A 19,023-nucleotide genomic window follows, 5' to 3' on the forward strand; every position below is an offset into this window, starting at 1 on the left:
GAGCTGCAGCTGCCAGCCGACACCACAGCTCATGGCAACGCTGGATCCTTAACCTGCTGAGCGAGGCCGGGAATCGAACCCGTGTTCTCATGAATACCAGTCGGGTTTGTTACCCACTGAGCCACAGCGGGAACTTCCTGACAGTTTATTTCATCTGAGGCTGCCGTTCTCTTTAGGAGCACCCAGGCCATCAGACGGGTGTTAAAACAAAACACAAGTGACACTTAGGGGGCAGAGTCACCGTAAGGTGGGCGTGGCCGAATTCATGCATTTTCAGCACAGGAGGAGGCTGTCGTGGGACACTGTGGCAGGACCCGGCCACCAGTTAAGTCGACAGGACCCTGAGGCGCAGGTGTTTCCTGCTCAGTGGTTTTGACACCATGGTTCTGCAGAAGCCCCAAAGCTGGACGTGCCTCTGGAACTGCTTCGAGACCCATATACCTGGTGAGGGACTGAGAGTCCAGGCCATTCAGGCGACCTTTAAGGGACAGTTTTGCCATCACAGAGTGTTGATGACAGATGAAACCTTCTCAGGAATCTTTCTTTTTTTTTTTTTTTGCTTTTTAGGGCCAGGCTAAGGGTCAAATCAGGGCAGCCCAGAGTTCCCGGGCCAGGGATCAAACCCAAGCCACAGCAGTGAGCCAAGCCACAGCAGTGATAATGACAGATCCTTAACCCTTCGAGTCACCAGGGAACTCCTGTAACCTTTGTTTGAATGTATATAATTTATTTCCAGTAACTGTCTCTCCTGTCTCAGGATCTATGCAGTTTGGGATCTAGGCACTGGTTGCTCTAAGGCTCCCAGCCTCCTTGCCGTCGAGGAAAGGAGCTGAGATTGTGGGGGTGACCAGGGCAGAGGAGGCAGAGGGCCAAGTGGTGGGGAGCAGGGCAACAGAGAGGCGAGCACAGAGGGGCTCCCGCTGCAGGAAGGGAACCAGGAGCTGGTGGCAATAGTGACCAGGCAAATCCAGCTGCCACCCACCCTCCTCCAGGCCCTCCTGACTGCCATCCCCTTTGAGGTCATCCAGGTTTTAATTAACCTGGTGTCACCTATTTAGCTCGGTTTTTTTTTTTTTTGCTTTTTTCAAATTGTCATTCTTGCCGTTTTATTTTTTATAGAATTTGAAAAATGGCAAACATCTCAGCTATCATGCATTCTACACACTTGCTTTTTATTTTTCTTCTTCTTTTTGGCCATGGTGTGCAGCGGCTTGACGTGGGATCGCAGTTCCCAGAGCAGGGATTGAACCTGGGCCTCTCCAGTAGAAGGGTTAGGTCCTCAGCCCTAGCCCACCAGGGAACTCCCACACTTGCCTCTTGTGTGTGAAAGTCGGCCACGTGGCTTGTGAAAAGCCAGAGAAGTCTTTGGTGGTGAGACTGGATGGACATACAGACAATGACCATGTATAAACACAGAACCCCGGCTGCACCTGCAGCAGCCAGCGTGGACACCCGCTCCTTCTCCACCCGACAGCCCGGGAAGCCAGGCCAGCTTCCAGGAGGTCAGACCTCTGTCCCTAGCCACCAGCTCAGGAACCTCAGCCAGAGTGGGAGCCCGAGGGCCAGGATTCGGTCGCTACCTAGCATCTTCCCCAAGTTCTGCCCCTACTTTTAACCTAGAACCAACGAGGGGAGGCCTAATACGTTCCCTGAAAGCAGTTATTTCTCATTGTACACGGTCTCAAAAAGTGTCTCTAAAGTCCCCTCTCTCAGAAGCTACTGGAGTGTGTGTGACACCTAGAGTGGGAGGTAGCCCGGGGCCCTAACCCTAACCCTAACCCAGGGAAGGTAGCCCGGGGCCCAGGACCCCACAGACAGTTTCCCTGTGCTGTGACCCCACCCAGGGGCGAGGATGTCTCTGTGTTCCGGATGGTGTAGACAACTCAGTGAATGGAAAGCCACCCACCACTAACAGGGTAGAGAAGCTGTAGAGGACAGGAAACGGGATGTCACAGCGGAGGCTCAGCCGTGGAACTGTCTCCACAGTCCTGACCCGGGCATGGGACACAGATGGAACACACATGCCATCAGCCGCCGGGAAGAGCAGGGAGGGCTGTGCGGTGTGTGTGTGTGTTGGGGTGGGGGGGCTGGGTCCCCCCTCCAGCCTGAGAGCATCTCACGCAGACACTTGAAGCAAGAGCGGTACCAGCTCTTCTGTAGAAACGCGGCATCAGTTTCAACTCTACATGCGCTGCTTTGATCAACATTAAAAGAATATGTCACACCCCTTACAGGAAGGCAGGCCCTTGCGGGGGGGATGCTGGGGGCCCTGTGGAGGGAGGCTGCCCCCCAACCCCTTCTCCCACCCCCCACCCTGGGCCTGGGCGTAAATGTCAGCGCTGCTCAGATCAGCACCCCCGCTGTCATCCCCGGTGCTCTAGGTGACACTGTGCTTGTGTGAAGGGGGACCCCGAGGTGCCCGGCTTTGATTCCTTCCAGAGGAAGCGGGGAGAACACGCAAAATGCAAACACAATGTTGTTTCCGATGGGTTCGCGCATTATTTCCCTGGTGTGAGGCAGTTACATGCCTGGGGTGCCTCAGGCCACGGGGCACAGATGGTTCCCGAGCCTGTTCCAGCTGAGACCAGAGCAGAGGTCTGAGGATCAGCACCTGCTGCGGGGCAGGGAAGGGGGGCAGCGTAAGGGTGACGAGATGCCTAGTGGGTCACTGGTTCGGCCAGCCCTTCTTCCCCGGGTCACAGGTCCCGCGGTCCCGCGGCGCATGGGATGTGGCAAGGCGCGTCGGGTGATGAATGCTGAGACCGGCCAGCTGTCCGTGGAAAAGAGACCTCTCATGTCAAGCCTTGTTTTCGTGGCTTTTCGTTCCGGGACGATTAATGGAATGTTAGAACTGGAAATGCTGAGACCATTTACTCATATCCACTCCGTCGGTGGCAAGGAAGTCGAGTCCTGCAGACACCTAAGCCTCTCTGGCCAGGCGCTTATATGTTCAGAGACCCTCCTTCCTGCATATCTGCTCAGTGCTGAGACAGGCAGACAGGCAGCCTGGCCCTGGGGTCGGGGGCAGTGGTGGTTCCAGGGACCTCTCGTAGAGAGGAAGCGGTTGCTGCCCTGGGGGCCCCAAAGCTGGCCTCAGACTCAGACCAGACAGCAGGCGAGTACTCAAGGAAGGCTTCCAGGAGGAGGTGACGCTTGACTCAAGCCTGGAGCAGTTGGGGAGTAAAGAAGGGCCTGGGAAGGAGGCTCAGCTTCTCTGACCGGTGCAGACAGGTGCATGGGTCTGAAGCAGCACGATGCACTTGGGAAACTGGAGGTGGGGGCACCCAGATGAAACGGCACAGAGAGAGAGACAGGTGGGTCCCATCCCTTAGAAGCCTGGGCTTTATCCTTGGGACATGCCAGCACCGTGGGTGGGATTGGGGTATTTGGACTGTGAGTCACTGTTAGTGGGGTATTATTAATTAAAAAAAAACACACGACGTGGAGCCGTGGGTTCACTTTTGCTTGGGGGCTTCCTGAGGACTAGAGCCTGGGAGACAGGCTCTCAGGGGCTCTGAGGACCTCCTCTGAGAAGGTGGGGAGGGTGAGGACACGGGTGATTTTGGAGAAGGGGAATTGCACACATGTCGGGACGAGGTTTCCTGCCGTCATAAGAGCAGACATCTCGGGTATGATTTTAAAGTTTTGCTTTTCTGAGTGTGGGAAGATGCAAGAATCTTGGTTCACAGATCTTCTCCTGAAAACATCTAAGTGTCTGAGGGCTGGTTCTGCTGTTCTTCCCAGAGCACAGCGGGCCCCATCCTGGTCTCCCCTTGAATTCCTTTGGGGGTGTTCGGTGGGTGGGCCGCCGCCGTGGCCAGTGACACGGTTTTTGTGGAACTGGACGGTGGGCAACCTTCTTGATTTTGAAAGATGGAGCAGGAGCAGCTTGGCATGGGAGCCTGGAAGAGGCGGCAGTGACAGAGGGGAGGAATAAGGACCGGGAGAAGAGGGGACGGGGGACAGAAGGACTGTTTAGAGGGGTCCAGGAAGGAAGTGGCCTGTGTCCCCCGAGGGGCACATCTCATCCCCTCCCCAGCCCCTCCCTCCATCCTGCTGCCCTGGAGGCTCCATGTCCTCCAGGGCTGGTGAGGGCAGTGGGCAGGGGCCGCAAGACGGCTGTTTTTCTGGTGCCCTCCTCGTGGGCTGGTACAGGTGGCAAACCTCTCTCTGCTGAAGGTCACTGTCAACAGCTGAGTCCCCTGCCACTGTCCTCCCCAGGTTCCAGCCCCTGCTTTGGGCTCAGGGCCGGTCACCACCCAGAGGCTGCATGGCCCCCCTGCTTTGCGAAAGCCCTGCCCAGTGCCCAGCCTTTCAGGAAAGTCTCCTTGACTCGCCCAGTTTGCACCTGCTGTTTGTTTGCTGTGGGCACCCTGAGGACCCTGGTCCAGCTCTGGGGCCAGGAGATAGGAGCTCAGACTTTGTGTACCCCCACCACTGCCCCTGCTCCCTCGGTCCCCCTCCGCCACCTCCTGGCTCTCCCGTGGGCACTGCCCCCGTGAGGCCTGAGTCTCCACCTGCATCTCCAGTTTCGAGCCCACCTGCCTCTCCAGGCCCTGTGTGACAAGCTCCAGAGTTGACAGGATTTCTCCCAGAAAATCAGCCTCTGATTTTCAGTCTCTCTGGTGAATGGATTTTTTTTTCCTTTTGGCCACACTTGCAGCATGTGGAAGTTCCCAGGCCAGGGGTCAAACCGGCACCCCTGCAGCAACCAGGGTCACAAGAGAAGGCCTTCGGTCGAATATATTTAAGAAAGAAAAGAGAAGGGAGGCGGAGGCTCCTGGGCTCTGTTGCTCCCCTTCCAGAGGCCGGGCTGGAGGAGAGCCCTCATCCGTCTCTCCTGCCCCAAAGTGAAAGCTCAGTTCTTGGCTTCTCGGCCAAGTTGATTTTCCAGGACTGTTGCTCCACAGGGTTCTGCTAAAGTGAAGGACGGTGCTTCTTAGAAGCAAAGCTGGGGCGGGTGCAGGTGCAGAGGAGAGGGGTCCCCAGGACACCCCAGGGGGCTCCCATCCCGTCTGCACAGGGAGGGGTCCAGCAGGGGGCAGGTGGGCTGTCTTGCCGTCTTCTGCTCCCATCATCCCCAGGGCCTCTCTGCTCAGCGAGTTCCTTTAAAGCCATCGAATATTATTGTTGCTCTGCCTGGGGGCAGGGGCCACACTGGCCCAGGAGGTTTCCAGGCTGAGTAAAAGAGACAAAACAATTCCGAGAAAGAGAAATATCTGTCCCAGGAAATGAGGTGGTGCCTTCAATCTCAGAGGGGCTTTTTCCTCCAACACGATCTCTTGCCTTGAGGGTCAACCCTCAGCCCTATCTTGCCACAAAAACCCTTTCTGCATGAAGCGCTGCCTTGATACAAGATGACGGGGTCCAGGGAAAATGGAATACACTGGTTTTGAGTGGAGATGGCCACTTGGCACTGACGTTGGTTTGGACGCAGGATCATAGGTTCACACAGCTTTTGGGGCAGCAAGGAGGGAGGCAGCTTGCACCTGCCAGGTTCTCTGGCATCAGCCGCTACCCCTGCAGCCCAGAGCTGCGAGAGGCCAGTGGAGGCTGAGGCCTCACACGCTGTGCCTTGGAAAATTCCAGGGCTCCTTCTGTGTTGCTTCTTCCAGCAGCACCTACACCGACAGTGTGACGGGTGGGTCTTATCCCCAGCAAAAGCGACACCTGCAGGGTAAGGCCTCTTCCTGGCAGGTGGCACCCAAGAGGGCAGCCTCTCCAGCTCCAGACGTGTCCAGGCAGCTTAAGCACGTCCCCGGCCCGCACACCTCCCAGCCCAGGGTAACGAGGGGCCTTCTCTTCCCGAGACCTGTTCACCTTGAGAGCAGCATGAGCACCCTTTGCTCGCTCAGCAGGTGACAAGGGACAAGGCGAGGATTCATGACTCAAGGAGAGGCTGGTGGACGGGCAGCAAGCGAGCTGTCCTCTCCTCTGGTGTCCCCAGGACCCAGCACGCAGGAGGGTCTGTCACTTCCGGCAAAGAGCTGGGGCCACCTTGGGTATGCACCTCCCCCTGCCCCAGGATGCTGTTCTGAAGGCTCCAGGGAACACCACTGGGGTCCTTGATCGCCGCTTATCAAGTTCAGAGGAGGGACTCACCTTACATCTAACTCGAATACTTGATGCTATTTAAGCACAACCAGGACCCTTCAGCCTCGCAGCCGCCAGGGCAGCAGGTCCAGACAGGACTCGGCTCTTCTGGCTGATGGGAGGGTATGGGGGGACCAGGCAGTGTTTCTCCCAGGGCTCAGGCCCCACCCAGCCCCAAACTAAGTCCTGAGGCCCTTCCAGGAGGAACCAGAAGTGGCAATGGCTACGGAAATGCTAGGGTGTCCCTGGCAAAATCGAGGCTCTGATGCCCAGGTAAGTGGTGTGAGATGAAGAGGAGGAGGAGGAGAGGGCATCGGGTCTCTCCTCTGCCCCAGAGCTGTCCCTCGGCCCGGACGGGAGGGGCAGTGGCAATACCCGAGGAGGGTGTTTCTGGTGAGGCTGGGATGTGGAGGCCACCCGGGACTCCTGCTGCTCCGGGAAGTTGCCAGGACAGGGGAGTCAGGATGTGACCAGAGGGACTCTGCACAGGACAGAGGGTGGGCCTCTCTGTGGACACCTGACCAGGGCTGGGGGGGTAGTGGGGGACAGCAGAGGGCGGAGATGCCTCAGCAGGTGGGCCACGTCGGCCACGTGTCTCACCCACAGGAAAGGACGACTACACGCCCACCTGGCACAGGTAACTACCTCGGAGAATGCGCCCAGGTTAACCCGGTGAGTCAGAAACTGACACCCACACCCAGCCCGGCATGATCACACCACATGGCTCTGGGGTTGTCCCCAAAACAGATTCGGTTGTCTCCCAGCTCTGCCCAGCTTTGGGCCCCATGATTCCCCGTGGCCTGGGGAAACGACCAGCTAAGCGCTTTCCTTCTCTTTGTCTGTTTTGTGCAGCAAGAAAAGGAGACGCAAGGGTGCAAAAAGGAGGAAAAAGCTGGAGAGCGGAAGGATGGGGGTGCTGCTGGGCCAGGCGGGGAGGGTTTGCTGCAGGGCCGGCTGCCCCCGCCCCCCTGTGCCCCTGCTTCTCCAGCTCCTGTGCTGCTTCGGACAAGGCTTTCCTCTCCGTGGTGGTGACATCCAACACGCCCCAGGCTGGCGTCTCCAGGCTGGGGACCAGCTTCTGAGAAGTGGGAATCCCTTTCCCGCCTGCGCAGTTCTGCAGGTGCATCGCGCCGGGCGGCTGCAGCATGTCTGACTTGGAGGGACCAGCGGTCTGTGTGCTCCAGGCTCAGCGAGATCAGACAGAGGATGAAAGCAGAAAGCTGCCAAGGATACACAATGCAGTGACGTGTTCACCTCTCACCCCTCCACGGGGACCGTCCCACCACGAATCAACGGAGAAAAGTCTTTTTTCTTAAGGTCCATTCGCTGCTCAAAATTCTGCTTCATTCTCGTTTGCTTCGGGTTTTGACCACGCCTTCATGGACAGCCATTTGTTTCTTGCCTAGAGTTCAAAATACCTTGCTTTCAATTTTATGTATTTTAGTTGTAAATAGGAAATATTCTTTAAAAAAAAGTACAAATTGGAGTTCCCGTCGTGGCTCAGTGGTTAACCAATCCAACTAGGAACCATGAGGTTGCAGGTTCCATCCCTGGCCTTGCTCAGTGGGTTAAGGATCTAGCGTTGCCGTGAGCTGTGGTGTAGGTCGCAGACGTGGCTCAGACCCCACAAGGCTGTGGCTGTGGCGTAGGCCGGCAGCTATAGCTCCAATTCAACCCCTAGCCTGGGAACCTCCATGTGCCACAGGAGCAGCTCAAGAAATGGCAAAAAGACCAAAAAAAAAAAAAAAAAGTACAAATAGTTACAGCAAAAGCTCATCCTCCTCCAAAAGACTGCCTCTGCAGACACCAGCCACCCACGGGGTCCCCAGGCCACCCAGAATTCTGACAAACTCTCTCCGTATCTCCGGGTGCCCACGACTCCCTTCAGGTTTGATAATTCACTAGAATGATCCATAGAACTCTGGCAAGTGCTGTGCTTATGATTCAGTTTTATCATAAAGGACACCACACAGGACCAGCCAAATGGAGAGACACACAGGGCAAGATCTGGGAGGGTCCCAAACCCAGAGCCCCCCACCTTTCTGGGTGGAGCTGGGGTGCAGTGCCTTCCTTGCGTGCCAGTGTGCGTCAGCTCAGAAGCAGCCCTGAGCTCCAGTGTCCAGAGTTGTTACGGGTGTTTCTTTATGTAGCAGGAGTGCTGGCTCTCCACCTGCAACACCGAGCTCCCTCTCCAGCCCCCTTCCTCCCCGGGGAGGGGGGAGTCAGAGGAGGGGCTGAGAGCACGTGACTCAAAGCCCTCACCCTCTAACCAGTCTAAATTTTTTTTAATGATTTCTATTTTTTCCATCCTAGCTGGTTTACAGTGGTCTGTCAATTTCCTGCTAGACAGCAAGGTGACCCAGTCACACATACATTTTTTTTCTCATATTATCACGCTCCAGCATAAGTCACTAGATATGGTTCCCAGTGCTATACAGCAGGATCTCACCAGTCTAATAGTTGGTCCTCTAGTGACCAACCCCTTCCTGAAAGTCTGGGTTCCCCGATTGGCATAAACTCTCAGGGCCACCTTGAGTCACACACCCACTCCTGTCACCTGGGGAGTTCCAAGGCTGCAGCGGCTACATCCTTTCTTATTTGAGTCTCCAGCTACCAATTTTCCTACCCAGATAGATGGATATTAAGACTCTCTTAGGGAATTCCTATCGTGGTTCAGCAGTTATCCAACCCAACTAGCATCCATGAGGTTGTAGGTTTGATCCCTGGCCTTGCTCAGTGGGTTAAGGATCTGGCATTGCCATGAGCTGTGATGGAGGTTGCAGACGTGGCTTGGATCTGGTGTTGCTGTGGCTGTGGTGTAGGCCGGCAGCTACAGCTCTGATTGGACCCCTAGCCTGGGAACCTCCATATGCCGCAGGCGTGGCCCTAAAAAGACAAAAAGACCAAACAAAAGAGTATTTTAGTATCCTTCCAGAAACACTGTATTTTTCCATAGGGTAACATACTACGTTATAACAATGGTTTGTAACTTTTTAAAAAATTTAAACATCTATTTTGAGGATTATGCCATCATTATTCATGAGATTTCTGTCTTTCCTGACAGAACAGTTCATTGCACCTGTGCGGTAACCACTTCCTAATCATGGGTAGTTGCTTCCAGTCGTGGTTGCTCCAATAACGCTGCAACGGATGACTTTCTACACGTGTCATTTGCACCTGTGCATGTGTGTGTGTGTGGCCTGTTTGGGTCTGGGCCACAGACACCCGTGCACAGGTGCAAAATGGAATCAGTGTGGACTTGTGATTTAAGTGACTATTCAGATGTGAGCAGATGCCTTCTGCTGAGTCCAATCTGCTTCCACTCCCACCAGTGTTTCATTTCATCCCTTTTCTTTTTTTTTTTTTTTTTTTTTTGCTTTTTAGGGCTGCACCCACGGCATAGGGAGGTTCCCAGGCTAGGGTCAAATTGGAGCTGTAGCTGCCGGCCTACACCACAGGCACAGCAATGCAGGATCCAAGCCATGTCTGTGACCCACACCACAGTTCACGTCAACACCAGATCCTTAACCCACTGAACGAGGCCAGGGATCGAACCTACGTCCTCATGGATGCTAGTCAAATTCGTGAATGGCTGAGCCATGACAGGAACTCCTCCCCCATCTTTTCTGATTCAGCTTTTTAAATTTTGCTAGTCTTTTTGTTCAAATCCCCACTCAGTTTTCAATTAGCTTGCTAGATTTTATTTTGTTTGTTTTATTTTATTTTATTATTTTATTTTCTCTGCTTTTGGCTGCCCCACAGCACATGGAGTCTGGGTCTAGGGATCAGATCCGAGCCATAGTCACAACCAAAGCTGCAGCTGTGGCAACAGCACATCCTTAACCGACTGTGCTGAGCTGGGGATCGAACTTGCATCCCAGTGTTCCCAAGACGCCACCAATCCCCTTGTGCTGCAGCAGGAACTCCTACTTTTTTGTTTTTTAATAGGCTTCATTTGGGGGGCAATTTTAGGTTCACAGCAATACTAAGCAGAATTGCAAGGATTGCCCATGTCCCCCTGCCCCCACAAATGCACAGTCTCACCCCCATTAGCATCCCCACATGTGTGTAATTGGTTTATTTGTTCCAACTGATGCACCCGCATTCACACGTCATCATCACTGGAAATCCACGGTTTTTATCCAGCTTCACTCCTAGAGCTGTACCTTCTGTGGGTCTGGAGAAAGGCATAATGTCAGTATTGTCCAGAGGGTTTTATGGCCCCAAATCCTCTGCTTCCAGCCGAATGATTTGTTGTTGTTGTCCTTTTAGCGCTGCAACCTTCGACATATGGAAATTCCCAGGCTAGGGGTTGAATTGGAGCTGCAGTTGCCGGCCTAGGCCAGAGCAATGCAGGATCTGAGCTGCATCTGCGACCTACACCACAGCTCGCCGGATCCTTAGCCCACTGGGCGAGGCCAGGGATCGAACTCTGGTTCTCATGGATACTAGTCAGGTTTGTTACTGCTGAGCCACAAAGGGAACTCCCTGTTTTTTTAAAATGGGGTACTTTCTCTCTTGTTTGGGGGGGTTTTCTTTTGGTAATTATTAGAAAGGCCTGTTCCATTCTTCAGCTGTATAAAAAAAATTATTCTATAACTTCTTCTATTATTTGTCTGATTTTGTTTCCAGATCCATCTGGAACCTTTCCTGGTGTGCCATGTATCCTGAGACCATTTATTGAATATCCTTCTGGAAACACCTCCTTCATCATAGCCTAAGGCTTGTTTGTGGAAAGCTCTCTCTGACCACGCACAGGGAGAGGTCAGGTGGTCCAGGGGCCGTAGGCACACCAGCCAGGATTCCTGGAGCTGCGGGCCGGAAGGATGCTGCTTGGAGAGGTGGTGGTGGTGGAGCTGGAGGGGAGACCTGTTCTAGGAATGTTCGGGACACAAAATCAGGAGGACTGGTAATGAATCAGATACAGGGTCTCAGGGAGAGGTAGGGGCTAGGGACAGCTTGCTGGTTTCTAGGCTGTGTGACAGGTGGATGGTGGGCCCGCAGGTAAAAGAAAACTGGATGTTTGTTATGGGTCCAGAGAGCCCTGGTGCTGAGGAAGGGAAGCCAGGCCGGGTGGGGTTTAGAAGGCTGTCGCACCTGGGGTGGCGTGGGACCTGGCCCCCTGCTCCATTCTCCTCTCTTCCTCCCGGCTCCCCAGCAAGGCCCTTGGCTCTTGCTCCTGCAAACTGCACTGGCCCAGCCCAGCTTGCTGACCAGTTCCTCTGAAACTGGGTGTCCCCCCGTTTCCTATCAGCTGGACCAAGGGGCAGGGGACCTTGGGCTCTCCACTTCTGCACTATGGCCTTAGTAGACTCTCAAACGGAGGTGGCGGGGATTGCTTTGCTCTGCTTTGGTTGGGAATTTCATTCAGCTTCTAGCCACATGTACTAAAACTAACAACGGCTTAGCCCTCGGTGGAAATGAACTTCTGTGTTAAAAGAAGGTCAAAGTCAGCCGTCACAGGCTGGTCTGGAAGCTGCCTGAAGGCATCAAGATCGGGGGCTCTGGCTCTGGCCCTGCATCTGCTCCAGCCTCAAGGCTGCCTCAGGGCCCAGGAGGCCTGCGGGAGGCCTGCAGCCACCGCGTCCACATCCCAGAGAAGAGACAAGGAGAACAAAGGAGAGGTAGGAAGGGCCCAGGGCAGCCGTCCTGCTTTGAGTGAGTTTTTCCCTCCCAACTCCTACCACGTCCCACTGGCCACAGCTTAGCCCGGTGGCCATGCCTGGGAGCAAGGGGACTCAAAACTGGAATCCTATGGCTGGGCACACCGCTGCCCCGATTGCAAAGAAAATCCTGGTCCCCGGCAGGCAAACGCATGCACGCAGGCAAATGACCAAGCCTCCCTTAGGCTCCTTTGCCGTCTGTGGAATGCAGACTCTGCCGAGAGGATGAGTGTAACAGGAGGCTAGCATTCCTCCAAACCAAGCCCTGTTCTTTAAGTCCTGACCGCATGACACAGCTGGGGACCAAGGGGTGGGCAGCAGGGCCACGAGGGTGACCGGACGCTCAGGGACATCTGCAGGAGAACGGGGCAGCAGAGACATTAGGAGGCAAATAGGAGCCCGGTTCCCAGCTGTCAGAGGCGAGACCTACGTACCAGCAAGGGAGGGCGGTAGGAGGAGCCTGAGGGCGGGATCGTGCTGCTGGCACGAGTGGCCACTCTTCCATCTAGACACTGCTGTGCCGAGGGGCGCGTGTGTGTGTGCGTGTGTGTGCGCGTGCACAGGTGAGCATGTCTGCACGGTGGTAAGATGCAGCCACATGTGTCTGCGTGAGTGCTGCATGGTGCTTTGCACACAGATTTCCTCATCTTTCTCCCAGAGATCCTGGGACCAGTGACCCCCCCCCCAAAGGAATAAACATCGAGTACCCCCAAACTTTGTTTCCAAGTAGCGTTCTCCACTACAATGTACCAGGGCTCCCTGGAGCGCCGGCCCGTCTGGATGGGGCTGTGGTTACCCGGTGGTCCTGGGACGTGCCTCCCTCCGCTTTCTCACCGTTTCCTTTTTTATCTCTTTCTTTCAACGCTCCCCTTTCACTCCCTTCCCTGGAAATACTCCCGCCTCTCCCCTTCGGTGGGCCAGCCTTGTTTCAGACACCAGGTGCTCACACTCAAACTGCACAGTTGGCACTTTCTGTGCCCTCAGAGAAGACGGAGGTCAGGTGAATGTGGAGGAAATTAGAGTATTTGGAGGAAATTTTAAAAGCATTGGCGTTCCCGCTGTGGCACAACAGGATCGGCAGAGTCTCTGGAGCATCAGGGAGCAGGTTCGATTCCCTGGCCCGGCACAACGGGTTAAGAATCTGGCATTGTCACAGCTGCAGCCTAGGTCAGAACTGTGGTTCGAATCTGATCCCTGGACCGGGAACTCCATATGCCTCATGGTGGCAAAATAATAATAATAACAATAATTAAATAAAAATAAATAACAAATAAAAAAAGCATTTCCTTCACTGAACCAAAAGGCCCATCCTCCTCTCTCCAGCGGCAGGGCGGGGAGGGCTGAGGCCAGGCAAGGAGGTCCGGTTACCCAGGGCCCCCATCTGGCTGCTTTGCCTACAGGGATTTTCATGAGATTCATTTGCAACCAAGGCTGCCCTGATGGCCCCTTTCGAAGGAGCTCTTGGGGTGGGTGGGGACCGGGTGGGAAGGGACAGGACGAAAGGGAAGGGGACCGGGCACGGTGGAGAGCAGGCCAAGGGATAGGGAGGACTGGGAAAGGAAGGGCCAGCATCCTCTCAGAGCCTGGCGTGGTGGGGGGGGGGGGTGACTGTGGCCTTCTCAGAACCCCCGGGAGGACAATCCTTGTGCTTGTTGCAGCAGCTTTGAGAACAAGGCCCATCGGGGCCAAGTGACCCGAGGGAACTCCCGCTTTCACCGGCATGCAGGGGGGTGTGCACCGGAGCGGCTGTGGCTCCCAGGGACTCTGCACGGGAAAAGCTGACGCTCAGGGCTGGAGCTGTGGGGACGTGGGGTGGGCGTGGGGGCCAAGGGATGGGAGACGGGAGACTTGGGAAGGAGACTGGACATCCGGGAGGGGGATGGGGACCCCGGATGGGGCTGGTGGCTGGCGTGGTGCTGGGGACTGGGGTGGGGGTGGGGTCAAGGCTGCTGCGCACCTGGATGCCCGGCAGGTGCTGCACCTGCAGGGAGGGCACCGGTCTCCCGGGCAACGCGGGGTGGGGGTGGGGGCTGGACCTCTGCTGCCACTCCCTGCGGGGCGCCCAGAGGCCAGACGCTAGAAGAAGGCCTGCTGCAAGAATGGGGCCCGCGCTGCTGCCTGTGGCCTTGCTGGCCCTGCTGGCGTGGCCGACGGCCACCTGGGACCCCCAGGAAAACGTATTCTGTGGAGGTGAGTGCAAGGGGTCGCAGAGGCCGAGGTGCAGGAGCCAGAGCTTCCCTACCGGCACAAACCCTGGACAGCCACCTTACCTGTGCCCGGCACCCAAAACTAGATGCTCTCTGGGGTTTCGGCCCAGCCCCACTGGCCCGGGTCTGGGTCCAGGGACAGCTGCTTTGGAGATCCGGCTGCACCCCTCTGCCAGCACCAGCAGGTGCCTGGGCCCTCAGGTCTCGAGGCTCTGTTGGCGCCGGCTCGGGGGCCTGGGATGCCTTCTCTGCTGTGGGGGGCAGGCTGGCCCTGGAGTGCTTGGGGGACACCTCTTATGGGGCTACTACTGTTGGGTACCAGTTAGTTACAACTGATTTGAATAAACGTGTGCCCAGGTCTTCTGGCTGTAAATCTGCCCTTTGGACTCTGGAATCTGCAGGTGGTTTTTAGTTTTTTTCAGTCATTTAAAGGACAAAAGGAGAAGGGGTGTCCTTTTGGGCACACTGAGGTGATGCACGTGACCCACGAGAGTCGGGGGATCTGGGTGAGGAGAACGGGTGCTTTGACCGACCATTGAGGTGGGGACAGGATGGGGCAGAAGCTTCTGGGTATGTCTGGTTGGCTCTGGACTCCTGGCAGTTAAAGGACACTCCGCAGACCTGGGTGGGCTTCCCTGCTGGTTTCCAGGATGGGGTCGGGGCAGGGTGGGGGAAGGAATCCCCCAGGCATGGTGTGAGGCCCCGGGGCTGGGAGCAGCGTCCCCAGGGGCAGGTGGGCTGGAGCCACGGAGCTAAAACAGAAGGACACTGAGCGGGGGGCCACGGAGTGAAAGCGGGGCAGGGGGGTGGGGTACAGAGGAAGACCGGTGTCACAGCCCCCAAGGCGGGGGTCCCTTGGGGCGTCAGCTGAGTCTTTTCCCTGCAGCCTCAGAGCTGATCCCCACCCACCCCACCCACACCCATAATCCACAGGCACCCTGAGGTGGGTGAGTTCAGATGAAGCAAAAGATCTCCCCGACCCCAAACACATCATCCTTTGCCAGTACCCAGTGCTTTTACCCTAAAGCATCACCTCCAGAAAGTTCCTGCTAAAAGGCAAACCTGTAACCCAGGCCAGGGAACCCCCTGCAATTCTTGAAGAGAGAAAGATTACTTGTCGGGTGATCTAGGGCAGAGTAATTTCCAACCAAAACAGAGCCCCTCTGGATGTTCCAGAGCCGTGGCTTTCGAAGTTCTTGGGGGCCACAGATCCTTCTCTTCAAATGAACTCGTACTCAGAAACCCATTACGGAGAGTGGTGGAAAGCAGGGCTGCCTGGCCCGTTCAGGGTCTCGGGGCCGTGGGGGCGCCCAGCAGGGCAAGCGGGGGAAGGAGCTGGGAAGCCCCAGAGGGCTGGCAGAGGGACATGGCAGTGCGTCTGTTTGGGTGTATTTGATCTCAACACACTACGTGGTATATAAACGTATTTTAGCACACACGGATAGCATGTCAAATAGACATATATTGGGGATATTCAAAATGTTTTACTTGGGAGTTCCCATCATGGCTCAGTGGTTAATGAATCCGACTAGGAACCATGAGGTTGCGGGTTTGATCCCTGGCCTGGCTCAGTGGGTGAAGGATCCGCCGTTGCTGTGAGCTGTGGTGGAGGTTGCAGGCGCGGCTCGGATCCTGCGTTGCTGTGACTGTGGTGTAGGCTGGTGGCTACAGCTCTGATTCAATCCCTAGCCTGGAAACCTCCATATGTAGCAGGAGCAGACCTAGAAAAGGTAAAAAGACAAAAAAAAAAAAAAAAAAAAAAAGTTTTACTTACCAATGAAGTCACCAGGGGTGGGTCTAGGTGCCCCCAGGCTGGGGAGGGCCCTGCGTGGGGCTCACCCTCCAGCCTGGCTCCTCTGGGGAAGATCCCCTGTCAGGGTTTCCTCTTTCTGCGTTGCTCTTTTTAATTCTCCTTCAGCTGTTCTTTCCATTAGAGCCCAGCTCACTTAGGGGAACCTGGGAGGCAGGGGCGGGGGTAGCGACCCTTTGTCTGGTTGAGTCCCTGTCTCTCTCTCACACAGACGGCCCTGAACCCCAGCCCCAGCAGCGGATGCTAACGGCTGCCCCTATCTTCAAGTAATTCACCCAGTTCTGTCCCCCAAAGACTCGAACCCGGGACTCTTTCCCCGGGGCAGGGGCAAGCGGGCCACCCTCGCTCTGGGTGGAGAACCAGCAGTGAGAGGCAGGAAAGCTGCCCCCTTGGCCAGCTTCCCAGACTCCTCCTGGGCTGCTGGGGCCCCGTCGGAGAGGCCGATAGCTTGACACACAAGGTCACGGCTGACTGTGTCCAGCATCTGTGGCATGAGTGTGGGGGTGTACCCGCCTCTACAGTCCTCTGGGGGGTGGGGGTGGGACCAGCAGCCTGCAGGTGTCCTGCCATCCCCTGGGCCTCACTTGGCAAACAGGCCTGTGTTCCAATAACGCTTTATTTATAAAACCCGGCAGAGGGCCGGATTGGGTCTGGGGGTTGCACCTGGCCCAGCCCCACTCGGTCCAGGCTCCCAAAGCCTGAGCCCCAGCTGCCACAACCTCGCTGCAGGCTTTGTCCTCACCTCTCCACCCACTTCCTCCACCTACCCCGCAAACGATGGCTTTCCGTCAGTGCTATCCCCAGGCCCCCTCTCCCCGAACCTCTCTCTTTGGTCTGTTGGACTCATGTGGGGAAGAGAAAAAGGTGGCCTGGGTGGTGAGACTCCTGCCAGGGGAGACGCTGCTCTCGTCCAGCTGCACGAGCAACCCGCGCAGAGTGGCTCGTCCCGACCCCTGCACGGTCCCTGGGGCTCTCGGGGCGCCGGAGCATCCCGTCACCTCCCGGATCTCTCCCCTCCCCCATGCCCTCTCCCCACGGCGTCCTGGAGGGCCCGCAACCCCCCCAATTGTTCACAGACCTTCCCGCGTGTGTGGCAGCCGTCAGCGGGATGGACCAAACAGGCTATTGATTTAGTGACAAGCATCGCTGCGAGGAATTGATCTAATGTTTTCATTCCACTAAAGATGCTTTAACAAGTTCATTCAGAGCAGAGATCGGCCCCGTTCCGATCAGGTTCCCTGGGGGGGAGGTGACTTGTAGGGACCTTGAGGGTCGAAAGCCACCCTCTAATAGTGAAGTTCAGCCTGGTGCGTGGGACGGCCTTTTCCAAAGAGACCAGAGCCGACAGGGTCCCCACCAGGCCTTCCCCTTGGAAATGCTCAGTGTGGTTCATCGGGCCTCCCCGAGTGCAGGCCGTCTGGGCCCTGGCTCTCCCTCCACCTCCCACCCACCAGCAGCGGCTGCCGGTCCTGTCCCTGAAAGGCCTCAGCCTCCCTCTTCACAGCGAAGCTCAGCGCTCTCCACCTGGCTTCCCCACCCTTCCTGGGTCGACCTCAGTTTGAGCCCAGGATCTTCCTGGCCAGGGGACCCCACGTCTTGGGGGCCCGCGCGTACCTGTGGACAGCATCAGCTGTCCTTAGGGAGGCAGTGACAGGGTAACAATCTCCCCACGGGGCCCACTGTCCAGGGTGCCAGGGCCGCACCCTGGGCTCTCTGACGGCCCCACCTGACTGCCCACCTCCTCCCGACCCCAGGTCCGGGGCTGGCCTGACACAGGGGCCTGGCCTTCTGCTCTGGCCCCTGCTCTGAGCCGGCGATCAGCTGTTGGCCACGTAGCTCCCCGGTGATGGGACCAGCTGTGTAACTCGCGAGGCCCAGTGAGAAATGCAGATGCAGGGCCTCTGCTCATAAATCTGGGTTTCAGGATGGAGGCAGCAGAGCCACCCCCCCACCCCCCACAGGCAGGATGGAGGCAGCAGAACCCCCACACACAGCCCCCAGGCAGGATGGAGGCAGCAGAGCCCCCGACCCCAGGCAGGATGGAGGCAGCAGAGCCCCCTCAGGCAGGGGCGCTGTGGTCGCGTTGGAACCAGCACGTGACTGGGAACTCTGTCACTTCCTGGGAAGAGCAGGTGTCTGAATGGAGAGGCAAGAGACCTTTGTGGGACTGGAAGGCCCCTGGTGAGGCCCGTGTGGCATCCAGGGACTGGGCAGCTGGGCTCACTGCATAGGGCACAGTCAGCCGGGGCTAGTTCTTAACCCGCCCATTAAAACTCATGCCAGTTTTGCATTTAAGATTCTTTCTATGACCGAACTCTTCCTGGTGGAAAGGACGGGCCCGTGACAGTGTCCACAGAGGGTGCCAAGATGACGTGGTTGTGCGAGCGCACTCTCGCCGTTGTCCTTGGATGGCCCTACGTGTCAGGTCTCACCGTGGCGGGCTTGCTTTAACGCCTCTCTACGAGGAGGGCATTTCGGCGCAGTGATGGTTCTGGAGATGCACCTGCTTTTGAATCTCGGCCCTGCAGCCTCGTGTGACTCGAAGCAAAGTGCAGCTCAGGGTCCCCATCTGCACAGTGGGACGACAACCACGGCACCTGCTCCAGACTCTTCCATGTGTGTGATGTCACGTGCAGGGCCCCCTGTGGAGTCAGCGCACAGTGGGAGCCCATGGGGGGAGGCTACCACCCCTGCGTGTGGATCCCCGCCCCCATCCCCCCACGGACGGGCCAGATTCAGTTCCCTGATGACCTGTAGTCATCGCAGCATGGTTTTCACCTGGGCACCCGAGTCTGGAAGCCCCTCAAATAGCTCTGACTGCACCTGGTGAAAATAGGTAAGTGACAAAAAGCCGGTTTTTTATGCTTTTCCAAGACTTTTTTTTTTTTTTTTAATATGACCAAGTCTCAGAAAAAAGAAATGGAATACTCAAGACACGCAGAATCATAACTTTCAAAGAGGGACCAAGCGAGAGTCGTCTGAGTGAAGGAAAGTGATGATAAGCAAGACTTAGGCAGTGGTTTGGTTGGTCGGACCCCCGGCCACCTGAAGGCCAGTGGTGTGCCAGGCCCAGCCATCTCTCAACTGTGTGTCTGCCCTCACTTGTCCCAGAGTAAACAGCACCTGCTGGTCATAATTATCGCTTCTCTTGGTGACGAAAGGCCATTATCCTGAACATCCAGGATGATTGAATAAGACGGGAGGCGAATAGAATTAGAGTGAAGCTAGAATGTTCCCTGGAAAACGAATG

At 56.4% G+C, this 19,023-nt stretch overlaps 1 protein-coding gene across 1 annotated transcript in view; it reads left to right on the forward strand.

Moving 5' to 3' along the window:
• The window catches only part of CNPY1 (canopy FGF signaling regulator 1), a 62,013-nt gene continuing 56,820 nt past the window's right edge, over nucleotides 13,831-19,023 (forward strand). The window contains exon 1 of the mRNA XM_021078819.1: nucleotides 13,831-13,946. The gene's annotated coding sequence lies outside the window, so the exon portion shown is untranslated. The remainder of the gene's footprint in view (nucleotides 13,947-19,023) is intronic.

This window comes from Sus scrofa, chromosome 18 (assembly GCF_000003025.6).
Source record: "Sus scrofa isolate TJ Tabasco breed Duroc chromosome 18, Sscrofa11.1, whole genome shotgun sequence".
NCBI classification, from domain to species: domain Eukaryota; kingdom Metazoa; phylum Chordata; class Mammalia; order Artiodactyla; family Suidae; genus Sus; species Sus scrofa.